Below are 20,330 nucleotides of genomic sequence, written 5' to 3' on the forward strand. Positions count from 1 at the left end.
TTTATCTCCAAGTAGGGGATGTTACAATTGAGGACCTTTTAGAGTGTGTTTCTGTATAGCTCCGAACTCAACATTAATGATAGCATAGAGATCCTAGTAAGAGTCTTTTTCAGCTGATCCACCATACTATATTCATTATGCTTCATCAGCTTCAGGAATTCATTAGCCTTCTTATCACTCACTGGTTTGTTGACCTCCTCCATCCTGACCAATTCCACTATATCTTTTCCCCTATCCCTCCTTTATCTTCTAGTTCTTTTGGGGTAAAACATCTCCCACTTCGGGTTAACCCTCCTATTTTAGTATGAAATATAGGAGTGAGCCTTGTGATATGAAAGGAATGCCTATAATTATGAGGTAGGGTATTATAGTTCTCATTTGTTGTGCTTGTGGGTTTGGCCAAAATCATTATTAGAGGGCCCTCTTTTATTGGCTGGTGCATACAAACTTCATCCTTTTGGTTGAAACCAGTCACCATTCCTACTTGATTATTTTCTTCGGGTGTTGCTACTCTTAACAGTCCCAACATCATCATGTTTTCCACCTTCGACTGAAATTCTTCATAATAGTTTATATGGTGTCCCATATGATGATGGTATTCACAATACTTATCCATATGTTCTACGACTTGTGTTTGGGTGGGTGCTTTGAGGTGCCTAGTCAGTCTTAGCATCCCGTATAATCTCTCCTTTGTTAACTTCAGGATTGAATTTTTTTCTCTCCTACTTCTACAACATTTACCCCTCCACTTCCGGAAGCATGATTCGGTAATGGGTTTGTTCTTACATTGGGAGATTCATCAAAGGAAATCCATCCTACCTTCATGAGTTGAAGAATTTTCTTTTAAATGCCAAACACTCGTCAATATTATGGCTAACTATGCCAACATGGTATTTGCACTTTTGGTTCGGTTTGTACCAATTAGGGAATGGTGGTTGTAAAGGCGTCAAAAGAACAAGCGCCACATGACCAATACTGAGCAGTCTTTGGTACATCTCATTGAGTGGAATTGGAAGTGGTGGAAGTTGCTCTTGGTTTGGAGGGAAATTCCTACGTGGGTGAAAGGTGTGGTCGACTTGGTTGTTTAGGTTATTTTGGGTGTTTGCTTGGTTTCCAGGATAAGTTGATGTGAAATTTAGGTTTGATATAGAGGAAGCAGGCATAAAAGGTTTGAAATTGTAGTTATCCTGGTAAGTTTCCTTCCTCTCTTTACTCCCATCTCTGACGTTGTGAATTTTAGCTTCCTTCCTACGTCCAACAAAACCCCTCTTTTCACTAAGATCTTTAATCCTACCCATTTGAACGGCTTGCTCGATTCATTCAGCTATAACAACCAAATCAGAGAAGTTTTGTGCAGAACTTCTAACCAGGTATTCAAAGTATGGTATTTTGAAAGTATTGGAGAAAAGACCTATCATCTTTTTCTCTAATAATAACAGATTAACCTGTGCCGCCGTTTCGCGCCACCTTTATGCGTACTCCCTCACGGATTCCTTATTACTCTTTTCCAAGGTATCCAAGCTTGATCTATCGGGGGCTATGTCCATATTGAATTTGTATTGCTTAAGAAAGACGTCAACTATATTTTTTTATCCCTTCACCTTGGTGTTGCCTAGCTGCATGTACCAAGCAAGAGCAACATCGCTTAGACTATCCTTGACGAAATGAATTAACAATTTCTTGTTATGTACTACCTCAACCATCTTATTGCAGTATGCCTTGAGATGGGTTATAGGGCATTGAAACCTAGTGTACTTGACGAACTTGGGCACCCTAAACTTCTTAGGAATGATTACGTTCGGTACTAAACACATCTCGACAGTTTTCACAAGATCATTCACATTATTCTCCTCAAATACTCCCATCCTCTCTTCTAGGGCAACCCATTTTTCCAAACCCTCCTCTTTTACCATTTTATTTTTGTGTGGTTCCTCCCAGGTTATATCAGCAGCCTGCGGGGTCCTTATTGGGTATAATGGTTGAGCTGGTGGGAAATAAGCAGTGCATTGGGGCTTAGGTGAGGCTCTACTTGCCCCCATGTTTGGCGGGTTGGAGGGAGTTGCAAGTGTCGATGAAAGTTGGGCCATAAATGTTGTTTGGAAGGACATCCCTTCTCTTGTTTTAGATCTCAGAGCCTGTTCAAGTAGACTAGTAAGCCTGACAACTTCCTTTTTAAAGCCATCCAACTCCTCTTAATATTGGACATCCAATTGAGCTCTTTCTTCATTTTCTATTTTTTTCATAGCCACGTGTTATGGATATGTTTTAATAGGGGACCTATATTTCACCTAAAATGCAATATTATGACAATTATGTTCAAACTTGCATAGATATGAATGCAACATATTGGGTATGGATTCCTCCTTGGAAGGGTGACATAACAATCGCTATTCTTTGGACATGTGGTCAGATCTGTATCTGATACTTATTGCAATGACAAGAGGAGATTTGTTTAGCCTTTTGCCATCTGAGCTTTCAGCCACGTATACACACATTATGAATCAAAATAGGGGCCTCAACCTTTTTTATTTAACTTGTTGAAATTTTCATTACAAACAATGAGTGTTCTAACTCTATTAGCTATAGCTTTTTAAAAAAATATCGGTGTTATCCATGCTCCTTCGATATCTCGTGATGTCCCCCCCAACCTGTCGAGCCTCCACTCTTAGCCAATAGGCCTCAGCTACAGCTCGGTCAATTTGCTCTCGTAATTCCTTTATCCTTTCAGCATAGATCAAGTTGTTTCTGGATAGAGAATTATTAGCAGTACCTAATGTTTGATTGTGATTCTCCATCATTTTCTAGCTTTCTAGTAACTATTTAGTCTTTACTTCTTCCTTAACTAACTTAGTCCTCAATGCTTTTGCCTCAACTTTACTACTATTGAGTTCAGCTCTCAAATTTTGGGTGGCTTTGACTGTTTTCTTGGGTTTTCCCAACTCCACTTCAACTTCTTTTAACTGGCTTTTGAGTTCTTTTATATCTATTAAACGCTTGCTTGTTATGGCTTGGGTTTTGATCCAATTCCACCTAATACTAGGCCTTTTCTACCTGAAGCGTCTTGTCCTGATTGATGGCCTTTAGTGATTCCAAATCGTCCATTGCTTTCATCTAGTCTCAACCCACATAGTCTTTTTCTTCCTCAGTCGACTTCCTTATAGTCTTTTTTTTTGGCTAATTGATGCTCTAGGGACAATCTCAACTCCTCCTTTGCTTTGAGCTTGGCTTGCAACAATTTTACTTTCTCTCTCAATTCTTCTTCACAACTCACCCTTTTTCTTCAGATGCCCATGAATTCAAAAGCTTTTTCTACGTTGGTAACTCCTCTATTACGCCATTCAGGATATTTTTCGTTAACCGTCGGATTCCTCGATCCATTCTCTTTTTTTATCAATAACAAAGATTTCCAATCTTGCCTGATACTTTCTAGCATCTCCATGGCGACCCCTTTATAGACCCTGGTAAATTGAGCCATGCCGACTGTCCTAGGGATGCTTTGTATGTTCCCGTGCTGCTTTATAACTAAGGCAGGTGCGTAACCGACATATCATGTTACTCCAATTAATGGTACCCAAGGCTTTTCCCCACAACTCATCAAGCTTTTCCATATTCCTCATCCACGAAGCTCTCCGATTAAAAATGCTTAAAGGAAGTCTTTGTAATTTTACCTTCCAGTCATTTTCAGAAAAACTCTCCCACTCCTTTGATACGAACAACTCGAGTGGCTTTTGGTTGAATCACCAGAAATTTTTGAATATAAGCGTCTCTATTTCTATATGGCTTGCCAACCAAATGAATAGTAATGAGACACAGCATCTCATTGAACCTTTACCCATTTTCTTGCAATGATTAAGAGACAGGAAGGTTTTGACTAAACTCGCAGCACAAGGGTTTTATCTTTGTTTTTTCATATTCCATAAACAAATTAGTAGCTTCTAGACTGATAATTCTCATGGTAGAGGGATATAGAACTAATCCAAATATTCTGAAGGCCAATATTCTGTGTTTCTCTATTTCAGCACCAAGATTAGCCTTTTTAGCAATCAAGAACTCCTTCAGCTGTTTCTATCTAAGACCCCCAGAGTTATCTTTCTCTCTATATGAGATTAGCTGAGGGATTCCTAACAGTTTGGCAAGCTCATCCATGGTGTCATCAATTCTCTAGTGAAAGTACACTTTATGGGCACCTTCGGGGAATTCAGTCAAAACACTATACTCTTTAATGGTAGGTGTCATGTCGACATTTCAAAATGTTAAACGTCGATAATCAGGATCCCAAAAATGGGTCAGGGCTTTTATAGTTGATGACAATATCAACACTTTCAAGAGGTGCAAAATCCTCCCATATTTCATGGAAAAGTTTGCTTCGTTTATCTGATACTTGGTGAGCGAAAACAATTAGTTGGTGTCATTTATTATGCACCTAATGTCTTTAAGTAGCGGTGTCTCACTAGCATTCAGTTTAGGGCAGTATCCCTCGATCATTCGCAAGGATTTAGACTCGAGTCCATACTCAACAGTTGTTACCTCACGAATAGCGACCATTATGTCACCCGAAAGTCTTGTAATAAGGATGCTTACATGTTAAGCTATCTTAGTGAAATTATGCAGAGATCCCCCTAAAGGATAGGTTCTACTCATTAAATGCATCAGGGTAGTTTTGCTATCTAGTCTTAAAGGTCTTTCATATGCTCAATGATCGTCCCTAAAACGTCGATATGAGGTTTACAAGCAGCGTGAAGATAAAGGCCCTGGTAATATTAGTTCGGCATATCGACCACTGTCGAGCAAACAATCATGCGAGAGTTGGATAGTTTCGCGAGCCTTACCCTGGCTAAAGCCATTGGGGTGCCGTTACTCCTCCACTTATGTTAAAGTTGATACCCATATAATTAAAAAAAATGAGATAAGGAGTCAACCAGATAGAGAGAGCATTTAGAGAGAGATGCTCTCCTTCACCCAAAGTTTCTCCTGATTATTCTGCTGCTGAGCTCTGTGAGCTCCTCTCTTCGCGCCTCCCATGGCCAGTCCAAAATTGGCGCCTCTATTCAAGCAAACAATGAGCGTGCAATGTGTCTCCTCTGAAACCCTAGCGGGTGTATGGCTTGAAGTTTCTGATGATGGGGATTTTGTTGGCAAATATGTGGCTCTTCCCTCCGACGAGTTAGATGGAGTAAATCCAACTCATTCCGTCTCAAGCATATCCTCAGGGTTTGGTGGATGTGTACGTTTGCTGGGGTTGATCTGTCCCATTGAAGATTGTCTTGAAGATGGCCAATTTGATGGGTGTCCTCCTTGTTCAGGTACTGTTCAACGTCGTGCTCTTCTTAGATCTGAAAGTGGTAGGCTAGCTCCTGCCTCTCCCACTTCGTAATGTCTACCTAGCTGGACTTTCAGGGGGTTTAATCGCCCTCTGCAACATCATGGGGTACTTCCCTCATGAACTGTTATGTATCCAGCCTTCTTGCTGGTTTTGTCGTTCTGTCTTTGGCCTGTTTGTAGGGTGCCTGGTTATTATAGCTGGTTTGCGGTTGTGTCTGCCATTGTTGTGGCCAGCTTGTAGATGACATAAGGCTTTCAACCTTATGAAGTTGGGTTAGCTAACGATGCAGCTTGCTGTGGCGTTTAATTTGTGTTGGCGTTTGGTGTTGTTGCTTTCTGTCCCGTGCATTTCTACAAAATTATCCTTTCGTAAGTAGACAGTTTACATATTTGGTTTTTCGAAGTCTCAATCTAGGTGAGTTAAAACCTACTTCTATAACTCTTTTACTTACTAATAGATCTGTAAAAATGCCTAGAGGAATAGTTGAAGATGTGTTAGTACAAGTTGATAAATTCATTTATCCTGTGGATTTTATAGTCTTGGATACACAACCTATTGAAGCATGTAATTCAACCCAAGTTATACCTAAAACGTTTGAGTTACTGTGATAACAAATAAGAAAAATGAGTTAATTCCAATTAGGATGATTACTGGTTGGCGCATGTGCATTGACTATAGGAAACTTAATTCAATGACTGGAAAAGATCATTTTCCTTTACCTTTCATGGATCAAATTCAAGAAAGAGTTGCAGGTTATGAATTTTATTGTTTTCTAGATGGTTATTTAGGTTACAACCAAATTGAAATTGCATTTGAAGATCAAGAGAAAACTACTTTCACATGTCTATTTGGTACGTTTGCATACCAAAGAATGCCTTTTGGATTATGTAATGCACTAGCCACGTTTCAAAGATGCATGCTTAGCATATTCAGTGATATGGTTAAACGTTTTCTTGAGATTTTTATAGATGATTTTTCTATTTTTGGTGATTCATTTGATGATTGTTTAACTAACTTGGAAAAGGTTTTGAACAGGTGTGAAGAGAAGAATCTTGTGCTAAATTGGGAAAAATGTCATTTTATGGTAACAAACGACATTGTACTTAGTCACATTGTTTCATCAATAGGAATTGAGGTTGACAAATCTAAAATCGAGTTAATTGCCAACTTGCTAACACCAAAATCTATTAAAGATGTTAGATCATTCTTAGGACATGCTGGTTTTTATAGAAGGTTCGTCAAAGATTTTAGTGTAATATCTAAACCATTGTGTAACCTTCTAATAAAGGATAATGCTTTTGAATTGACTGAACGTTGTGAAGAAGCCTTTGTTAAACTTAAAAACTTGCTTCTGCTCCTATCATTTAACCTCCTGATTGATCATTACCTTTTGAAATAATGTGTGATGTTAGTGATTATATCATGGGTGTTGTTTTAGGACAAAGAAAAGATAAGAAACCCTATGTAATTTATTATGCAAGTAAAACTTTAAATAATGTTCAAATGAATTACACTACCACCAAAAAGGAGTTACTTGCAGTAGTATTTGCATGTGAAAAATTCAGATCTTATCTTGTTGGCTCACCTGTTGTTGTTTTTAGTTATCATGCAGCATTAAAATATCATCTTTCTAAGAAGGATTTTAAGGCTAGATTGGTGCGATGGATTTTTTACTTTAAGAATTCAATATCATAATCAAGGACAAGAAAGGCACCGAAAATGTTGTCGCAGATCATTTGTCAAGATTGACAAAAGATTCTACATCTGACATCACACAAATCAATGATTACTTTCCTGATGAATCTGTACTTTCTATTTCTACAATGCCCTGGTTTGTTAACATTGTCAATTTTCTTGCAACAGGAGATTTGCCAGCTCATTGGAGTACCCAAGACAAAAGAAAGTGTTTGAACGAAGTGAAGAACTTTTATTGGGATGACCTTTAATTATTCAAATATTATCCTGATCAAATATTTTGAAGATGCATTCCTGACAATGAGGTAAGTAGTGTCATTCAATTTTGTTATTCTGAGGCATGTGGGGGTTATTTCTCATCAAAGAAGACAACTGCAAAAATCTTACAATGTAGTTTTATTGGCCCACCATGTTCAAGGACACGCATGCATTCTACAAAACTTGTAAAAATTGTTAAAAGTTAGGATTTATTTCAAAACGTCACATGATGCCTTTAAATCATATTCTTGTCATTGAAATCTTTGACTGTTGGGGTATAGATTTTATGGGTCCATTTCCTCCATCATTTGGTTTTGTGTACATATTAGTCATAGTAGATTATGTTTCAAAATGGATAGAGGCAATTCCAAGTCGTAACAATGATCATAAAACAGTGATCAAGTTTTTGAAAGAAAATATTTTGAGTCGATTTGGAATCCCTCGGGCCATGATAAGTGATGGTGGAACACATTTCTGCAACAAACCATTTGAGTTTTTAATGAAGAAATATGGAATCACACACAAAGTTGTCACTCTTTATCACCCTCAGACAAGTGGACAGGTAGAACTTGCTAATAGGGAGATTAAATAAATCTTGGAAAAAATAGAGAACTCTAATCGGATGGACTGGTCTTTAAGACTTAATAATGCACTTTGGGCTTATCGAACTGCTTTTAAAACATGATTAGGTATGTCACCTTATAGGATGGTTTATGGAAAACCTTGTCACTTGCCTGTAGAACCTGAACATAAAGCTTATTGGGCTATTAAAGCTTTCAATTCAAACCTGGATGATGCTAGCCAGCTGCATAAATTACAAACAAATAAGCTTGAGGAAATAAGAAATGATGCATATGAGAATTTAAAAATTCATAAAGCAAGAATCAAAGAGTTTCATGACAAGAGAATCTTGAGAAAAACATTTGATGTTGGTCAAAAGGTTTTGCTTTATAATTCTCGACTCCATTTATTTCCTGAAAAGCTAAGATCAAGATGAAGCGGTTCATTTATTGTGAAACATGTGTATCCTTATAAGGCCTTTGATATTAAGAATCCAAAGAATAACAATGTTTTTAAGGTAAATTGATATCGTTTGAAAGCTTACTTTGATAATTTTCCTTGTGAAAATGAATCCATTGGTTTGAATAATCCTATATATAAAGGTTGATTGTTTTGTTTTTCTCACATTGTTTTTGTGTTTCTTTTTGGTGTGATTCTTGTTTTGCTAGTCTTTCTCCAACCCCGATCAAATGGCGGATAACAGTGTGAAAGATTAAGGTTTTTAATGAACCATGGAATTCCTGAAGATATTCGTTGGATGATTGAAACAAAGGTCCGATTATCAAGTTAGTCTTCCAATACTTTTATTTCATACATGCCTGGGATAGGTAAAAGCACTTTTGTAAAGAAACATCGTGCAAAACAACTGAAAGTCTGTCACCGATGTGCCAGATGGACTTGTAATGCAAAATGTCATTTTTTAGGAATGGTTTCTATAAACCGTAAAGATAAAATACAATTTATTAAAGATGGCCCGAGTAAGGATTCTCGACAATGGATATCTCAGCTATCGCATCAATGAAAAACGTAGTGAAATGTGATACTAGGTGTGAATTGCAAAATCTCGTGAGCCATCGAGTTTTTGAATGCAAGTTGCGCCCGAGGCCTCTTGGTCTAGGGTACGTCTACCTAGATGTCACGCATCGTCGCCCTCACTCCCCTCGGCTCATGAGGCGGGGGCGGATACTGGTCTCCCTCATGCTTCCGCTCGTGGTTGGCCTAAAATCGAGTCCTTGGCGATGATCACCATGACAAACGGTGGTTGAGAGACCCTCAAACATGGTCATGCCCGCGCTTGTCGCCCCCAGGATCTCCTAGACCCTCGGACATCGACTTTCTAGGATGCTCTCGTTACGACCCCAGGTCAGGCGGGACTACCCGCTGAGTTTAAGCATATCAATAAGTATCGTGCAATTCATGATTTATGGCCTCATTTTCATAAAGAACATGATCGACTTAGTCTTGGGAAACTGACTAAAAAAGACTTTGTTTGTTAGTTTTTAAGAAAACTGGATGGGAAACTTATCCCCGACCCATAGAGGGTATTTAAGTCATTCTTGGACGTAAAACCAAGGGAAAATATGAGCCACAATCACAACTACTTGTACATACACATGTTTTTTTAGAGAGAGAGAGAGAGAGAGAGAGAGAGAAAGACTCCAGCTAGCCTATATATAGGTGATATGATTGCATTTTCAATTTCTCATCTATAGATTATTCTCTTCCTTCCTTTCATTTATACTCAACCCATACATTCAACAAATATAGAAGTGTGTAGAAATGGCAGGCTCCTCAGTTCCTAAAATAAAAAAATATTGTGTTTTTGGTGGATCCAGTCCTGGGAAAGAAAAAGAGTTTTTAGAAATAGTAAATCATCTTGATCGGGTACTAGCTGAGAGAAAGGTTCATTTAGTGTATGAGGGAGGCAACCTTATGTTAATGGAGAGTGTGTCAATATCTGCATTTTTAGGTGGCAATCAAGTTTTGGGTGTCATTCCAACAGTTTTGGCCAAAATGGACATCATTGAAAAAATAGTTGGAGAGGAACTACAGGTCTCTACAATGTCTGAATGGTTGTCTGTAATGTTTGAACATGCTGACACCTTCATTGCCTTACCAAGTGGTCTGGGCATTTTAGAAGAGATATTCCATATTTTCTCTTGGGCCCAACTAAACATTCACCAAAAACCTATAGGTTTTCTAAATATTATAGGTTTTTATAATAATTTACTGTCTTTTCTTTATCATGTTATGGAACAACAATTTCTAACATTTTTAGTGTGACAAATCCTCATCTCTGCTGCTACTACTGAGCAATTGATTGATGAACTACAATCTTTCATCCCTGTAGTTGATTCCTCTATGAGTCGACTCAATTGGTCAATCACGGAACGTCGCAAAAAAGCTTAGATTGGATTTGAGCCTTTGTTTGTAAAAACTTTGTGTCTTTTGGTTTTATTATTGTGTTTTGTTATTTCTTATATCTGTTTAAGTGTGTTTCAGGTTTGTCAGTAGTCGTTGTTTCAGGTGATGTCTTCTATACTCTATCTTTCTACCTTAGGACATTGAGGACAATGTCTCGTTTTGGTTGAGGGGTGAGGGTAGTTTAGAAAAAAAATAACTATTTTACTATTATTAAAACCATTTAATAGAATTGTTGTTGTTAGGATGACAGAGTAAGGAGGAATTCTATTGACTCTTGAGACGCATCTTAGTAATCATTTTCCAATGGTTATTCGTAACAAGGTCTATCATAACACTTCTTGAAATATTCAGGTTTACAAACTCTTGCATTGTTTTCACTTGAATCTGCTCATATACTCATTTGATAAGTATTCTTAAACCTTCATTTTCACACACACACTTTAACATATGATTGTGGGTTGCACATTGTATTATTACATTATTTATGTTCTTTTGTTAAAGGTAACAACTAAGGGAAATGGATAGTATATAATTTCCAAAAAAAAGAGCAAAAAAACAAAAACAAAAATAAAAACAAATTGATAATAAATGAATAAATAAAAAAGTAGATAAGTTTGGTTTCGTAGTCTCCTTAACTTAAGCAATTAAGCCCGAAGGGGTATTTTAACACCTAATACCCTAAAGTCAACTGACTTGGGAGATATTGACCCAGTGCTTGTTACATGAGTTGAGGAGAAAGCTTAAGAGAATCAAACATTGCACTATCTACATTTTAGAATATGCAACTTGAGTTACTAAGCTCGAAGGGGTGTCTCAACACCTAATACCCTAAGACCAACTGATCTAGGAGTCATTAGATTAAAGCTCGTTACATGGGTTAAGGATGCGTTGTGTTTCAAGTTATCAAAACAATAATAATAATAGTCCCAACTCAAGGAAGTTAACCTTAAACATTAGAATTTTTTTTGAATTCTTCCAAGAAAAGCCCCATAGTTATGTTTTGATATATTAAGCATAAAATAAAGGTTTAATAATATCTTATTTAGGAAGTATGAAGCAGATATATAAATTTAATGAGAGTTTGTTTATTTGGATAGATTAATGGAAGTTAAATGATGAATGCCTTGCTTTTGAATGTCACAAATTGTTTTAACGCTTTAATTACTATGGAATAGTAATAAGCTGGTTCGGGGATATGATTAGTACTTAAAAGCATATTTTTATCAAGGTTTTATATCATCAAATTGCACTTAAAGTATCATTAAATTCCCTAACTTGAGCATGTTTTATAATAGCAAGTACGATAACATAAGACATCTTTAATTTATGGTAAATGTTCATTTTGAATGCAGGTTTATCCCATAACTTAAAGGATTGATTGATGTGATTAAACTTAAAGGATTGATTGATGTGATTAACTATTAAAAGTGAAGAGACAAAGAGAGGACTAAGCTTAAAGAAGAGATGCTGGTTCAATTCAAACTAGAACACCATTCGGTTATTGGATCATAACTAGAGTTGTAGACCTTGGATTTATGTTTGGTTTATCTTGATGGAAAGCTAAGACACAGGTCTTAAACTTTCATGAGAGTCCAAGATTCAAATCTTCCGTTTTCAAGTTCAACTATTAGCATCAAAAGAGATGTTTGAATCTGTTTTGTAGCCTAGACACTGTTCAGTGTTCAGCCCATATCTCGAGTTTTAGAAGTCCAAATGAGCTCTGGTTTTTTTTGTTGAAAAGCTAAGATAATTGCCCACAAATTTTATGAAGACTATGTGCTCGAATTCTGATGTTAGCAATGACGTTTTGGTAGCCAACAATGTCAATAACCAGTCACCAAGTCAATGGTTGGCCACCAACTAAATAGTTAGTCATCTAATCAATAGTTCCGAATTTTAGCCTATAAAAGGAGGCTTTTGCCATGTATTTAAGTATCTTGTTTTTGAGATCAATATCATCTTCTTGCTTTCTCTCTTTGTAATGTTCAAGTTTTCTTTCATGCTATATTAATCTCTTGTTTATGCTTTTTCATTTCCTTTCTATACTGAGTTAACATATATCATAATCATGTTCTTATCTTATTTATTCATGTTTCTCTTCTTCATAATGTTTAGCTAAGTTTATTATGTCAAGGTGAAATGTTTTCACTAGTGGAGTTAGAATATGTATAATATGAACTCAATATGGACTTCAATGTTTATATCCAAGAAAGTTTGCTATTAACATGTCTTATCTTATTCACTCTTAATACCTTGCTTGTTAAATGGTTAATCTAGATTTATGTTGTATAACACTTGGTACAATAAATACTTGATCCTTCATAGTTTTCGGCCGACATCGTTGTTATGAGAGGAACTTGATTTGTTGTTAACATATGTTAGCATCAATAATACTTGACAATATTTACAAGTATGGTGTTACTTAGATAAGATAATTAATATGATCATGTCACTGATTTATAATGAGCTAATAACGATAAATCATCCAATTGGATCCTTCTTTGTGTGTGGCTTCCAGTTAAGTAATATAAAGAGTTTATATTATATTTATCTGAAATACCATTAATGGATCCTCTAACCTTGATAACTATTTTAATCTTTCATTAAATCTTTACATCAATATCACATCTCAAAAGTTCTCTTCAACTTTTCTCCTTTTATTATTGATAATTTATATAGTTCACCTCTCTGTGGTTCGACCTCAGTCTTGCCGGGTTATTTATTACTTTGACACTCCTGCACTTGGGATAAAACATTAACTCTTTGATCGTGTCAAGGACTAGATAGAAAGATTAAGGAGAATGTGGGCTGGATGGGGGGACCTATTCTAGAAACATTGACAAAAAAGAAATGGATGAACAAAACCTAGACTAAGAGCCACCCAAGGGAAAAAAAATTAGAAAAGGATGAAATGAAATGATAAAACCTAAAATTTGTGACCTTGTTTAACTCATAGAAACATGCATGAGCTGAGCTGAGGTAAAAATTCATGTTCTTGATAATTTATGGATTTAGCATGCATGAGTGAAGAGTTGTGTGAAAATAAAATGGAAGAATGTGTAGAATTATGATCTTGTTGAACCCTTAGGATGATAACTGAGTTGAATAGAATTTGTGTTAATGTTAATGCTTTGATTTTATTATGAGGTTAATGAACTTGCATGAATATGGTTCAAGTGAATGAGAATGTGGTTGCGACACGATTGTTGTGATTATACTTGTGTTAATGACATAAATTCTGCATATATGGTGGATGAAGTTATGCGAAAATGTGTTAAAATGATAATAAATGTGTTGTTGTTAAGCCTTAGGGGCATGTTGAAACTAAAGTGGAAATCACACCATGTTAATGCCTTGATTTTTGCATAAGTAATGGATGAACTTGTTTAATTAGAAATCAAATGGTTAAATGTATGATAATGTCATGTTGTTAGGAATATGTTTGTGTTAAACTTGATAAAATGCATGCAAAAAATTGAATAAAATGGGGCAACTATGTTTCGGCCATGGAGAGTAAAACTAGAAATGACTTAAAAGTTGCTGACGATTACTGAATCGACAGCAACATAGATTGCGTTGAATATTTCTGAGTCAGCAGCAACTCAGTTTTTGTCAATGATTTTTGTATCAATAGCGGGATGTGTGCGCTAATGAATTCTGTGTCAGCAGCGAACCAGTTTCCGTTGCCTAATTATGGTGCTAGCAGCGAAACCGTTTTCACTACCGAATTGTGGTGCCAGCTGCGAAACCGTTTTCACTACCGAATTGTGGCATCACCAACAAACCAGTTTTGCTGACAATCTACTTCACCAACAAACTAGTTTCGTTGACGATTCTGCATTCCAACGAATCAGTTCACTGGTGAATCTGCATCACTAGCGAACTAGTTTTTGCTAACTATATTCTGCAACAGATTTACGTATCTGAATTGGTCTAGTGACTAAAATGATTGCATTGTGTGATTGTGTAATATGTGGAACACTTGAATGTGAACATGTGGATTCTTGAAATATGTATGGTGATAATTCATGTGATTTCAAAATGCAGATGAGCTGATTTGTGACCATTGATGTGTTAGGTGGTGCGACTAAGCAGGGACACCCCATAAAAGGAACATGTAAGTGGTTTCCACCTTTTTCTTATATAATGTTAATGTTCTGAAATGATTTACTTGTGGATGATATATTATTGCATTATGGTGAATGTTAAACCGACTATGAAATGTTGATCGAGTTCTTGATGAATTTTGGAACGATGATGAAATGTTGATTGAATTCTTGATGAATGATGAAACGACGATGAAATGTTTGATTGAATTCTTGATGAATGTTGAAACGACTATGAAATATTACTTCAGCTGGTGATTAGCTTCACGTAACGGCATCCGAGATGGATGGTCGGGTTGTAACGATGATTAGCTTCGGCTAATGGCATCCTAGATGGATGGTCGGGTTGTAACGATGATTAGCTTCGGCTAATGGCATCCTAGATGGATGGTCGGGTTGCGTTCATAATTAGCTTTGGCTAATGGCATTCTAGTTGGATGACCGAGTTAATTATGATAATTGGCTTCAACTAATGGTATCCAAAGGAGATGACAGGTTAGATTTTGTGATTAGGTCTTAAGTGTTATGTTGAATATTTGTCATTCGGCATTTTTGTAAGGACTTGTAATGAAAACTATAATGGAACACGGATGTGGATGTGTAAACATATAAATATGATGTTATGAATATATTTATGTGATATTCTTTTTTATGAGGATGTTGTGTTATGAAATCACATGAGGATTGTATGAAAGAATGTACTAGTTGTGTAAAATTGTCATTCGACAATCGTGTGTAAACTCGTGTTGATAACAAGACTAGAACATGAATGAAAACGTATGAGTATATCAATATGATGTAATGTAAATGTATGAATATGAGAATATAATATTATAAGCATGTATATTGAGTAACTGTTTTATAGGGATGTTGATTTACAAAAACTATATTCGTACGATGCTATGATAAAGAAGGGAACCTAATTACTATTTTATGGAATGTCATTGTGAGAAGTATTGATAACTTAATGGAAAAACAATTCCACTAATTTTGGCTTTGAAAAAGCCGGGTCGTTACAGTAGATGCCATAACATGATATTCTGCTTCGGTTGAAGATTGAGAAACAATATATTGTTTCTTGTTCTTCCAAGAAATAAGAGAATCACCTAGAAAGATACATAAACTGGTAACAGACTTACTGTCATTATCAACATCAGAGTATGCACGCAGCTACAAGGAAAAGGTAGATGAAAGTACAAGACTTTGAAAGACTGTACCACGAAGATGTCACAAAATATGAAGAATAGTTGCCCAGTGAACTGTTGTAGGAGAAGCAATAAACTGACTAACAACATGAACATATGCAATATATGAACGAGTAATAGTGAGATATACCAAACTCCCAACAATAGTACGGTATAAAGTATGAGCTGTTATAGGTAGACCAACAAAAACAGAATACCTTACGTTAACCTCAATGAGAGTATCTACAATCTTTTTATTAGTAAGTCTAGTCCTCTTAAGAATATCTACAACATATTTCAACTAAGAAAGAAGGTAACCTCTAGGTGAGTAAGCTACCTCAATACCCAGGAAATATCGAAGATAACCTAAATCCTTCATTTCAAACTGTCTAGCCAATTCCGTCTTCAAACTTGAAATACCATCAATGTCATCACTAGTAGTAATCATATCCTCAACATATAAAGACAGAATAATACGACCTGTATCAGTGCACTTAATAAAACGGGTAGAATCATGACTACTAGAAACAAATCCAATAGATGAGATCACAACAGAAAATTTCAGAAACCAAGCATGAGGTGCTTGTTTGAGACCATATAATGCTTTCTTGAGCTTAGAAACATACCCAAAGTCATGTGAAACACTAGAAGGGGGTGCTATATAAAATTTTTCTTGAAGATCTCCATTCAAGAAGGCACTTTTAACATCAAGTTGAGATATGTGCCATTAACAAACCGAAGCTACAACAATAAGAGTATGAATAGTAGTTATTTTTGCAACTGGGGCAAATGTCTTCTCATAATCCATACCATATTGTTTCATATTGTTGAGAGTATGTTTTTGCAACTAACCTAGCTTTGTATCGCTCAATAGACCCATCAGAATGAGTCTTGATCTTATACACCCAACGACAACCAACAACACTCTTACTAGGGGGTAGAGGAACCAAATCCCAAGTATCTATCTTATGCAAAGCAAAAGGTTCCTCATCCATAGCTTGCTGTAAAAAAGGATAAAAAATTGCCTTCTTATAGAAAGAGGGCTCAGACAGACAATGAACATAAGCTAAAAAAGAAGTAAAGGATGAAGAATAACAAGAATAAGCAAATTCTAGTTGTTTTATGGATGTATAAATGTATATGGATTGACGTAAAGGTGGATCCACAATCTTAGACAAAGCTTGGAGGGTTGTAGATGAGAATGGAGCTTCAGGTGTGCTAGAGAATTAAGTGTCAGTACCTGCAAATGATTAGTACAAATTGGTCGAACATGAGAAGGGGTATCTAAGATACTAGGAACATGAGATGATAAACAATCAGAATCCTCAAAAAAGGGATCTATACAAATAATTTCAAGTCTAGTCAAGCTATGAGTAGTAGATGGAATAGAAAAGAAAGGTATATGCTCGAGAAAGATAACATGACGAGATACATAAAGTTTTTAAGTTATTGGATCAAAACAATGATACCCCTTTTTACCTTCACCATAACCCGGAAAGACACAAGTAGTAGATTGAGAGGACAACTTATTGCGTTCAACATAAGGATGAAGAACGAAACAAGTACAACCAAAAACTTTAAAGGAGGAATAATCACGGACATACCCATATAACTTTTTAAAATGAGAAAAACCTTAACTATGAGAAGATGAGGTTGTATTAATCAAACTTATAGCAGTAAGGACAACTTCTCCCCAAAACTCACTAGGAATAGAAGCAAACAACAAGAGAGAATGAGTAGTTTCAACAATATGCCTATGTTTTCTATTAGTAACACCATTTTGCTTAGGAGTATCTGTACACGATGTTTGGTGAATGGTTCCATTTAAGGCAAGCAACTCACATAATTTATTAGAGGTGTATTCCCCACCTCAATCACACCTAAAACATTTGATAACGATAGAATATTGAGTTTTGACAAGAGCTCCAAAGGCTGTATATATCTCAAAGAATTCATAATGATGTTTCAATAAATAAACCCAATAATAACTACTATGATCATCAATAAAAGAAACATAATATCGAGACCCTCCTTTTATGGCAACAAAAGAAGGTCCCCATACATCAGAATGAATCAAGTCAAATGGGAAAGAGAAAACATAAATACTTCTATCAAAAAGGAAAGCGAAAAATTTCACCAGTTTACATCCACTACAATCAGAAATATCACAAGGTTGCAAATTTTCTGAAGCTCCTATGGGTGCCAAAAATCTCAAACGAGAAGATGAAACATGACCTAGACGAGAATGTCATAAATAAAAACTAGAAGATAAATGACTCAAATGAAAAGAAGACAAATCAATAGTAGTAGCAACAACAACTAGCATCGACTTTTCCAAGCCTAAAATGATAGTACATTTACACACACACACACACACTTGACACACATCGTGTTGGTAATCGACGAACTTGTTCTCTGTCATTATCAAGATACAATCTATACACCAACATCAACAACATTTCATTTAAAAGTGAATCTTACATATACACATAATATTATGTTTGCATAATTATAAGTTCATAATAAAAATATACTATATAGTCATCACAAATTTAAACAGAAAGATCTAATAATAGTTATACATTCAGTACATTAATTCGTACAAAATACATCATGATTTAGAATGCAACTACATGATTCCTTGCAAAAGTAGGTTCTTGTGTATTGATAAGGGAATTTTTAGCATGTATATTTTCTGCTATTCATGCTTGATTTTTAAATATTTTGGATATGTTGCACAAGACAATTAGAATTTTGAATCTCTTTTTGAACTATTGACCTCGTGGGAAATTAATGTGTTTTCAGATCTTAGGTTACTGAACAAGCAGAGCCGGGCAGTGAAACTGAACAATGATTCATTATGTGCTGCAAAGAAGCTATACAATTTAGTTCCGGATGTTCGTAACCATTTTCAAATAGCTGAGATGAAGGTCTACAAAACATATGAAGGACATATAACTCAGTTTTGTTGTTTCGAAGCCCAAAAAGCGAGTTGAAAAACAAGGATTGAACCAGCCCGAAATTCCTGCACTGCAAAGACTGTTTCGGTTTATAGCCCATATATCAACGCTCAGAGGTCCAAAAATTGCAAGATCAGTGTTGTTGGAAAGCAAATTGGATTCTCTACAATTTCTCCAGAAATAGTGATCTTTGAATTCGCACGTTTCCTACCTCAAATCTGGCCCGCAATGTCTGGGTAGGAGAAATCAATGCAGAAAAGGAAATTTTCCTCATTACTGCAGGGGTAGAAAAGCCACAATATAAAAGAAGAGTTATGGGGTCTGAAAAATAGAGGAGTGGAGACACTTAGAAACCCTGAACAGAGCAAAGAAAAACAGAGGAGGCGGCACCAACAGGAACAAAAAGAACAGAGGCAAAAATATTGAAGACCGGGGAGGACACCTATCTCTTCCACTGGAAATTCTCTGCTTTTGAGTGATGTTCATCGTATCAAGTTTGTTTCTCTTTAATTTAACTATGGAGTAGACTTTTATTCTGGGATTTTTGATGTAACCTTACTATGAATATGTGAACAATTTCTTCGATTGAATTATTATATTAAGATGTTGAGTATTTCATTCTATGTGTAATGCTTGCGTGTGTTTGGCCAACATCTGCATGATTTAGAATTCAATTTGAAACTGAGAAGTGATAATTGTTTTAGCTATTGTTTGAAATACCTTAAGAAATCTATAGGATAGAGATATCCTAGGAACTTTTGTAATCGATACGAGTTTTACAGTACTTAATAAATTTCGACAAGTTCAGGACTTTCGTAGAGTATATGAAATTTGTTTGTCAAAATAATTTATTGATGCTCGAGAGAGATTAATATTTACATTAGGAAAACCTGATTATCAACATTAGGAGTAATTAATTTAATCGAGAAAGTTCACATAAGCATAGTTACGGTAAGTCAGAAATCCTAGAACCAGTACAATTGAATTTATTAATATTTAATTATTTGGTTGTTTGTTTTTTTTAATCATTAATTTTTGTTTCATAAACTATCTCATTCGATTCCTCAAATAGATCATAATTTAAAAGACTTTGGTAATTAGTAGTAATTTTTACAAATCCTCGTGGGACGATACTCTACTCATCACTTTATTACTTGTTACGATTCGTGCACTTGTGAAATTAACCAACAAGTTTTTGGCGCCGTTGCCGGGGATTTTAGATAAAATTACTAATAATATCAATATAAATTAAATTTGATCAAATTTGATTGCCTTTTGTCTTCAGCTCTTTAGGTGTGTTGTCTAGTGCATGAGAAGCAACAAAAACCAGCCGTTGCTACCTTATAATCCTGAGATTGAGAGAACTGCAAGGGGATTAAGAAAGAAAACGCGAGATACTCAAAACAGTTCAGGCATCATGGCAGACAATGAAAATCCTGAGCAAGACACACGGGCATTGAGAGATTTTGCTCTCCCACAGGTGACAGGAATTCGTTCTGTTATCAGGAAACCAAGGATTGAGGCCAATAATTTTGAGATCAAACCAGAAATACTGCAGATGATTCAGACCTCAATTCAGTTTTATGGGCTGCCAAGTGATGATCCTAACGCCCATATTGCAAGTTTCTTGGAAATTTGCGACACATTTAAGCATAATGGCGTTACAGATGATGCCATTCGTCTCAGACTGTTTCCATTTTCTCTGCAAGATAGAGCGAAGAACTGGTTAAACTCCATGCCTGCAGATTCAGTTATCAGCTGGGAAGATTTAGCTAAGAAATTCCTTGCTAAATTTTTTCCACCAGCCAAGACAGCAAAA

At 35.9% G+C, this 20,330-nt stretch overlaps 1 non-coding gene across 1 annotated transcript; it reads left to right on the top strand.

The window, feature by feature from the left end:
• Positions 1 to 8,819: 8,819 nt before the first annotated feature.
• On the top strand, positions 8,820 to 8,975 carry LOC133684353 (5.8S ribosomal RNA). Its single transcript, XR_009837862.1, has one exon. It is a non-coding gene; the product is annotated as a 5.8S ribosomal RNA (ribosomal RNA).
• The last annotated feature ends 11,355 nt before the right edge of the window (positions 8,976 to 20,330 follow it).

The sequence above is a fragment of the Populus nigra genome, chromosome 2 (genome assembly GCF_951802175.1).
Source record: "Populus nigra chromosome 2, ddPopNigr1.1, whole genome shotgun sequence".
Classification (NCBI taxonomy): domain Eukaryota; kingdom Viridiplantae; phylum Streptophyta; class Magnoliopsida; order Malpighiales; family Salicaceae; genus Populus; species Populus nigra.